The sequence below is a fragment of the Meleagris gallopavo genome, chromosome 1, assembly GCF_000146605.3.
Source record: "Meleagris gallopavo isolate NT-WF06-2002-E0010 breed Aviagen turkey brand Nicholas breeding stock chromosome 1, Turkey_5.1, whole genome shotgun sequence".
NCBI lineage: Eukaryota > Metazoa > Chordata > Aves > Galliformes > Phasianidae > Meleagris > Meleagris gallopavo.
In genome coordinates this window covers 34,923,303-34,932,492 of record NC_015011.2, presented here as the reverse complement: position 1 = coordinate 34,932,492, position 9,190 = coordinate 34,923,303, and the positions used below count along the sequence as shown (strand labels likewise).

The window sequence follows — 9,190 nt, the reverse complement described above, 5'->3', positions numbered from 1 at the left end:
AAAAAAAAAAATCATAGAACCATAGAATTACCAAGGCTGGAAAAGACCTACTGGATCATCCAGTCCTACCATCCACCTACCACCAACAGTACTCACTAAATCATGTCCCTTAACACATCATCTAAATGTTCCTTGAACACCTCCAGGGTTGGTGACTCCACCACCTCCCTGGGCAGCCCATTCCATCACCTGAGCATCTTGTCAAGAAGTCTCCTGCAATTCCCCTATAGTCTGAAGTCTATATTTGGAGAGAAGATGGGTCAGAAGAGCACACACCCAGCAAACGTTTCAAAAAGCAGTTACTGCACAATAAGTGAAGTTGACCCCGTATCAGTGTGGCTTGCACTCTAAACAGCCAGCAAGAACTTCAACAAAGAAATAGTCATTAAAACGGTGCAACTCATTTCAACCAAATGTACCATCTGTCCCAGCTGCCCTGCAAGCTTCTAATTTTGATACTGGCATGTTTTGGAAACACATCAGGAAATATGCTTAACTGGTGCAGAGAACTTTGGTCGTCAATTGGATTGAAACATCCATTTGTTACCTAGTCACAAAATGCACAGAATTATCCAATTTACCAGGCTTTGATACAAAAAGGTCAGTCTTTACTGAAGCCAAGCACCAAACAGGCAGATGGATGGTTAATTAGAACCCACCAGCACAGTAATGTCCTGGCGCAGGGGGCAGAAAACACAGCCAAAGTTGTAACAGATCTGTGAGAACTACCCCAAAGATTTCACATTGACCTACGAAGGGGGAAAAAGCAATGCCCCAAATGGTCAAGCAATATAACGATATCACAGGTATCGACAGCCTGTGCATGTCTTCCCAATGAATTTACCCACACACAATATAATGCTGAATAATATCAAAACAGTTATTAAATACTAGATGTTTCCATGAATACATTAATTCAATGTAGTTATCTTTAATTGTTCTTGCTTCTTTTCTTCATTCAGAAAAAGAGCAATACAAATAGCAAAACCAGATGTTATAATGCGATTAACATCACAAGATCGCCTGGTGATTCACTGCAAGTTTTCTGTTGTCTTTAAGGACATTTCTGGGGAGAATTGAGAAACCAAATTCCTGTCAACATCTGTGTTTAAGACCACCCTTTAGTAAAACTAGAAGTCAACATTAACAATTTCAGTTTTGTGTAACAAGCACCCTATCATTCTGAACTTAACAGTGAAAAGAACTCCCAGATAAATTAGTATCTTAATCTATTCTGCACATCAAAGCAACAATGCTAATCTATGCAGACAAAACAGGAGCAGGCCGAATGTAACCAAAAGCACACCTATTTTATCAGTAGCAGCAAGCAGTTTATGAAAAGGAGCTACTGAGGTTAAGGTTAAAGAAAGTGCTCTTACAAGCAAATATTCATAAGGGTCACGTTTAACGTCAAATATTTTAACACTGCAGGCAGATATCTTTGAAAACCGTTGGAACTGCAAACCACATACTCAGTGCAAAGCTTTTGAAAGTTTAAGAGTTTCCCTTAACTATTATAGTTTACCATTTCAGAAGTCACATTATCTTAAACCGGTCCCAGCAGCCACACCTACGTACGTGTGGTATAGGAGTGACTGGAAGCTGGGGAGAAGGATGTACAAAGCTCCAGTTTACTAATGAAATTCAGCTGTATTGTATTCATACCTCCTTTCCATTATTAGTACCTTGGCACTTTAACCAGAGATCTTGGTATTTAGTTATGCAAAGGGAACAACTAAGACCACTGTGTACCTTTAAAAAAAAGCCAAAAGAGTGAATACTGCTAATCAAAACAATTGTGTAATGCTCACTAAGCACTGCAGATTAAACACTGGGCTACTGCATCAACTTTTGCACTGCCAATCCCTGATTGCTTCCCTGAAAACAAACCAACAAAAAAACAACAACAAAAAGCCAACAATAATTTCTTACTGCTCTTGTGAAATTTTGGACAGTTCAAACCATGACTCATGGCCAGTATTTAAGTATCTTCAAAAATTTGTAATTCCCTACCAGAACCAGAGTAAGTTTAATCCTGAGCACCCCACTTATCTCACGGATAAGAAGGCCCCACTACCACCAACAACAGGAAGGGTGAACCATGCAGCCTAAGGAGAAGTCACACATTTTTGCCTGGCCACTGGTCATATTTTCATTGTTCTAAAGTGGCCATAAAAACTGTTTCATTATCATGTAAAGGGATACTACAGGAACCTGCTAAAATACATCATCTTGTGTACCACTTTTATCGACACCACCCATAGAACACCTATGGAAAAGAAATAGGGCTGCAGCCTCCGAAACTGCTTCCTTTCAACTTAATTTATGCAAAGGTAAGCTGATATAAAAATACAGCTATGCAACCGAAGTATAATTTCAAGCAAATACCAAAATCTGCTTAAAAGTTGGGGAAAATAAGGTTTTTATAAAAAGCATAATAGTTCAGTTTCAAGATAAACAACAGTATTGGTATGACTCACAAATCTACACTTATACAAGCAGCATGCTGGCATTCTGCAACTCCTAGCAGTGCAATTTTTAACACCCACTGACACAGCGGTTCAAGGATTAAAAATTCTGCAGAAATACAGCTTCAGAAGTCCCTAAATATTTAGGAACAAGAATGGCAACCATTTATCCAGCACGGATTTTGTTTTAAGAAGAAAATAAAAATCCACCTACTCCTACAACTTTACAGTACAGACATAAAACTTCACTTGAGCATAAAGTTAAGATTAAGCTTCTGACATTTAAGTCATTTCATCTGACTGACAGAAGTCATTCCTATCACTTTTTGAAAAGTCAACACAGATGTGAAGCATGCTTACCAACTCCAGCACTGTCCCACTCAGCAGTAAATTATATTTCATAAACACACAGCATGATGCCTCTGGAAGCCCGTGATTTGCAGACATTAGTATCTCCCCTTCCCAAGTGGGAGTGATCTATGTACGTGCTCGATCAGCATTAAGACTAATTCAAGTAAGACCATAAGCTTCAAGCCTTCACATTAAGTAACACATTTTGTCCTGGCAGCAAGTCTGATTACTAATGGCTTCTTTCACCTTAAAATTAATTTTCAGTAAACTAGAGGGACAGCAGCATGTTTTATAAGCTTCTTAGGCTACTTAGTACTTCAAGTTAAAAGGGTATCTTTGAAATGATAACTAAGTATTGTTTGAAAATATTTTGGCAGTGGCACAGAATCTCCAAAGAATAGCCCTAGATTTAACTCAATTATCCTTTTACAAGAATTGTGGTTTGAGAAAACACAACAACTTCATAAACATAATAATCACTAAGCTTAATAGCGTTTGGCAACAATGTTCCAAGCAAGTTTGGGTATTCCAAGATAAACCATGAAAATGCGTGTCTCAGACTGCACAAGCAAACAAACACTTCAGTCAAAGCAACACATTATATCTAGCAATAACTGAGTTAGTCAACAGGAACGTTGCAGAAACTGCAACCCAAAATCTGCAAAAGCTACTTTACGTTTTAGAACAGAAATAGAGAAAAATTGGAGAAAAGTTGGAGCTGCAGAAGCAGTGCAAAATAATCACGACTCTACAGGGCACGTTAATCTCAGATATTCTATCCATTTATTGCAGTTCTTTCTACACTGGAAGACTCTCCCAAACAAAGCACAGAAGTTATTTATCACTGCATACTGCAGAAATGGAAATTTAGAACTAAGAAAGCTGATACCTGGAGACACACTAAGACAGTCCAGCATTATAATGCAGACTTTACAAGCAATAGACGATATTAAGCAGGTTTGACTAACTCAAGCATCCCAAATGCAGAACAAGCTAAAATTCAAGCTTCTTCCCACTGATTCCCAGCCCCCTTTTATTATCAAGTCCCACTCAATCCTTTAAATTCTTCCCCTGCCCTACCTTTCCAAGCTCCTATAATGTTTGGTTCTATGCCTGCATCAGATGAGTTTTCTATAAGGTCTGACCAGTGTAACACACTTCTTAATTACTTATTCTAAAGATGACACATGCTCTAATTCTGTTGTACAACTTCACAACAATTATTTAAGTCTTCACATAGATCCAAGATTACAAACCTAACATCCCTAGGCCCTTTCAAACAAACAGCCCATTTATGCTGACTAGCTGAAAGTGCAGATTCATTTCAGCACATTGCTCCATAAACTACAGTATGAGAAAACTGTATTTTATAATTCAAAAATAAATACTACTTAAGTGTCTGGAAGAATGAACATTACACAAAGTACATGTTTCACTGGAGGGAAAAAGGACTTCTAATTTAGTCTATTTCAGTTACCCTATATGTTTTTATACACCCTATATGTATACTCCATACACACATACACACACAACATTGCAAGAGATAGGGCAGCAAAACATAGTGCAGAAGGGAAAACAAACAGTTGGAAAACTTTTCAATAATATAGCACAGCCAGAACATATTCATCCCCTGTTTGTGCTGTGCCAGCAGCTGGAAGGTTGTGTTATGCTGCAAGCAGGGCTCCTGTCAGACTGAAACCTGCCTGGTGCTGCATACGTACAAATCTGCTGCCACAGCAGAAATGCAGACCAGCTCCCCAAACAGCAGGGTCACTAAGAAGTTAGTTTATTTACAGGAAAGGATGAGAGAAACAGTATGAGAATTCCAGTTTATAGGAAGAAATGGGGAGAGAAAGATTAATCCTAGCGTGCAGCTGTTCTAAAGCAACTAAGTCCTTTCTATACTATGGAACAAAGCTATACTTTCTGTTTTAAAGCCCTCATAAACAATTTGCTTCCCTGTAAGTAGTAAAAAGCTTAAGTTTATAAATTGCTTGTAAATGTTAGATCCAACTCAGAACTTACAAATGGAGGAAGCTCTGACCTCCGGTATGTAATTCATCAAGGCACACCAGATGACGTTTTCCTATGTGCCTCTTGCTTTGGTCTAAAGTTTTAATGATTTCAAATTGTAGAGGCAGATAAAAGAGTGAAAGCTGGTCAAGCCCCTTGGTTATCAGCCAAAATACATTAATTCCTGTAGGTCATAACCAGTTTCTAGACATACCTTGCAAGACAGATGGATCATTTGAGGTCTGCAACTGAGCAGAAGGAAAACTCACGTTACCTGCAATGAAGGAAATGTAGGAGAAATACAACATTTTCACTTCAGAAATTTCATCTTCCAATTCTTCTCCACACCAATCACTCTCAAATTATGTTTAACATTAGGTATATAGTTTAGATAAAAAGAGCTTTTATCTGCTATCATTGTCTCCAGGGTTGCATTCAGTAGAACAACGATCCAATGTCCCTCCGTAAATCAGTTGAGCTCCTCAAAAAGTCTCTAATGAAGGAAAGTACTGCAAGAATTAGCATTAGCAATTTAAGACTCAAAACATGTAGCAAGTTTGACTACTGTATACATCATAACAGTGTGAATGTGCTGATCAGCCTACCTTACTGCCCACTCCCTTTGCACTGTAGACAAGCCCCAGATGTGCCTCAGATATAGCCCTGGTTCTCTAACCAGAAGCAACCGAGCTGGGTCTGTTTCTATCACAGCTGCTACTGAATGGTCGTTAACACCTCCAGAATAATTACTTAATCTGTTGTGATCTTGATCAAATGCAATGAACTTTCCCTGAAGTCCAGGGGCTGATGAATTGGTTCCACACAGCCCCACACTACCTCCTGCACGCAGTCCTGCCACACTCGTCTGCCTCTAATGGGGACCATAAGCATGTCAACTTCCTTAACTTTCCCCATTTTAACAGCCCTTCATCAGTTGCACCATATTTACTTTATTTCATCTAGAAAAACAATTCTTAGCTGCTGAGGTGATGCTTATTTTCTTATTATTGTAGCCACTGAACCGAAGCCAAACTGGGTGAATAAATCCGTATGAGTATGCCAATTTTTGTAACTGACATACTGAAATGATAGCTGATTTCTTCAATCCTTAGCACATCAGGGCTTCCCTGTTTGTCATCAGACAGCCCAGGGAACGACGACCACAAAAACCCCAACCTCAGCATACTGCCCACGTGGCACTGGATACGACTGATGTGAGAGTTTGCTGAGAACCGCATATAGCTGATGCTGCCCATTTCAGCTACACGTGCAAACACCTCTGTCATGTCACTGTCACAGGTTTACGCCATTGATAATGACACACCTTACACAAAGTGCATCTTTTAGACTAGCAACAGCCAGCAAAAGATGAAAAGAAAACAACACTAAAATACATGTATAAATAACAGACAAAACACATGAAATGCGTATGAAAAATCCCAGAGCACCACAAAACCCACGGTTACAGTTCATTACGTTAGGTGCAGGCTGACAATCATCACACGCTTCTAGGGAAGCATTCAGACCTTTCCTGGAACCAAAAGGAAGTTCTGGGAAGCAGCAACCAACGTTAGCCAGGAGCTGATGCATACGGTTCACTGTGCAGCCGAGGTGCCAGCCCTGCCTCACGCGGGAAGCAAACACTGACCCACACACACATCAGCCACTACACTGCTGCAGAGCACAGCACGGCCTTTTAAAACAAGCAAACACCAAGCTGCAAGGCACGCTGTAAAATGATTTACAAACGGTTTGATCAGCCATATACAAGACAGTTGTGCAAAGCAAACAGAAGAAAAAGTGCACTGGCTGTCCCAAGCTGCAGTGCCTCTGCTTCTAGGGCACAATGAAAACGAACTACTGGCATCCAGTTGAACTGTCAGCGCCTCACCCAGCTTGGTCTTAGTCTCACTGGTAGCTTAAAAGCAAAATATTCACAAATACAGATTTGAAACCCAAAGAAATCTTAAATGAAATCTGTTATTAGGGTTAGCCTATGAGGAACTTTGTAGGAGTTTAGCTTGAAACACACTGAATTTTACATCAAACATTTTGGTGACAGTTTCAGTTATGTTTTCTTTTTATTATAGCCTGACATGCTAAAGATGCCTCCTTACCCCTTCAGGTTTTACATTATCTTTAAACACGTCTATATCTTATTCCACAAAGTTATAAAAATTAAAAAAAAAAACAAAAAAAAACGCCCACCTCAATATAGTCAATCTGTAATGATAGGTAATCAATGATCTAACTCAAAAAATGTCTCTCATCTTGGAATTTATTCACATAACACTCTTACAGTGAATGTAGACCACATTTTCTCTCAAATCACAAACAGCTTAACCCACAGTATCTACTATTTGAGGTAAAATACAACAATATTTTTACTGTTCACTGAAACCCACTCAACTTTATTATTCCATCATTTCAAGCACTCCTCTGTTTTCTTTCCTTTTTTGTTCTGAAGTCAAGAAATACCAAAGGGTTTCAGGAGCTACATCCCCTTGATACAACACACTTGAGAAACTACTTTTCATACGGAACTAATTTAAAATCTAACTACTTAAAAGCCTCATTACTACAGTATTTCATATATTCCTCCTTAGTTGACAGGGAAGTTTCATATATTTCATTTCACAAAGAAGTCTGCGCTCTTTTCAGCTTCTGGATTACGTCCAATTTTTGATAATTTGAATGCCAGCATTTCTACACACTAATGATGGAGCAGAATGAATGTTATCTAACCCTTCCTCATCTACCCCTCCCTCCAATAATTTTAGCTAATAATCACCAACAAAACTCCATTACAAGAGCAAATCCAACACATCTAGGTCACTCATTTTTATGCAGGGCATTGGAAAACAACATGAAAAAAAAAAAAGCTGTCTGCCTCCTCTAGATTTTTTTAACATTAGAAAATAGGTTTTGCTTCAAGTATGTTTTTTTTTTTCTTGAAAATTTTCTAGAATTTCATGTAATCACACTCTATAACAGAACATAAAAACTATGTCACTGTGTCAGTCAATCTCAAAGTAACTATTCAATACGTAGCACATGGAAACGAAGATTTTTTTTGATGCAGAAGTCTAACACTGTATATTTCGTGTATAATATCCCATTTGCTCCAGTACTAAAACTTATGCTGAAGGCAGAATGTTTCCTTGTACTACAAGGCACAATCCCTCATGCTCTGCTCACAGGGTGAGCCAGGCACCATGCAGCCTGGCATCTCAAAATCAAAGCAGGAGCACTTGGACGTATCACACAACAACAAGTTTGTATCACTGTACTTGTTAACATGAAAGTAGTCAACCTTTAATTACTTTATTTAATCTTTCCCCAGAAGAGCTACTTCTCATGAAGTACTCCAAGTTGCAGGTGCAAGGTTTACTCCTCCTTCACACATCTTCCTACACCAAACTAGGAAGTACCCGCCTTTTGGGTCTCCTTTGCTCCAACAGTGTTCAAAAGCAGTAAATAGCAAACTGATTGGCATACAAAGTAGTTGCACCTATTTTTCTTATAGACTTTGCTGAGTTTTCTCACCTGCAGTTGCACAAGTCAAAATATTAAGTACAGAATCACAGAATGGCTTGAGTTGGAAGGAACCTCAAGGATCATGGATCTCCAACCCCCCTGCCACATGCAGGGCCACCAACCTCCACATTTAATGCTAGACCAGGCTGCCCAGGGCCCCATCCAACCTGGCCTTGAACACCTCCAGGGATGGGGCATCCACAGCCTCTCTGGGCAGCCTGTTCCAGCACCTCACCACTCTCACTGTAAAGAACTTCCCCCTGACATCCAACCTAAATCTTCACTCCTTCAACTTAAAACCATTTCCCCTTGTCCTGCTGTTTTCTCTACCCTTTCAAAGAGCTGACTCCTCTCCTGTCTGTAGGCTCCGTTTAGGTACTGAAAGGCTGCAATGAGGTCACCCTGCAGCCTTTTCTTCTCCAGGCTGAACAAGCCCAGCTCCCTCAGCCTGTCTTCATAGGGGAGGTGCTCCAGCCCTTCAGTTCTTAAGCAGAACCTTAAAAAATATTAAGAGTCCCTCAAAATCATGCTCCAATTTACATATCAATAGATAAGAGCAGTGGAAGCTATCAGATGTGATGTGAACATAAAACTTGATTTAACTGTTTGACAACTGATTTTTTACATGTTTGTTTTTGTGAGCCCTAAAACTTTAGTATCTAAACTGAGGCACAACCAATCCAAAGCTGCTCCAAGGCTGAGCTTCGAGGGCTGTCAAAGATACTTATGTCCTTTGCAGGGGAGACAAGATGGAGACAGACCATCCCTAGATAAGTGTTACTGATTTATCTTAATGTTAGCAATGAAGAACTCACAAAAAA

At 39.4% G+C, this 9,190-nt stretch overlaps 1 protein-coding gene across 1 annotated transcript in view; it reads right to left on the bottom strand.

Annotated features, from left to right (window-relative positions):
- The window catches only part of FRS2 (fibroblast growth factor receptor substrate 2), a 34,016-nt gene extending 28,892 nt beyond the window's left edge, over window positions 1-5,124 (bottom strand). Inside the window, exon 1 of the mRNA XM_010708000.3 lies at window positions 5,047-5,124. The gene's annotated coding sequence lies outside the window, so the exon portion shown is untranslated. The remainder of the gene's footprint in view (window positions 1-5,046) is intronic.
- Window positions 5,125-9,190: the final 4,066 nt, after the last annotated feature.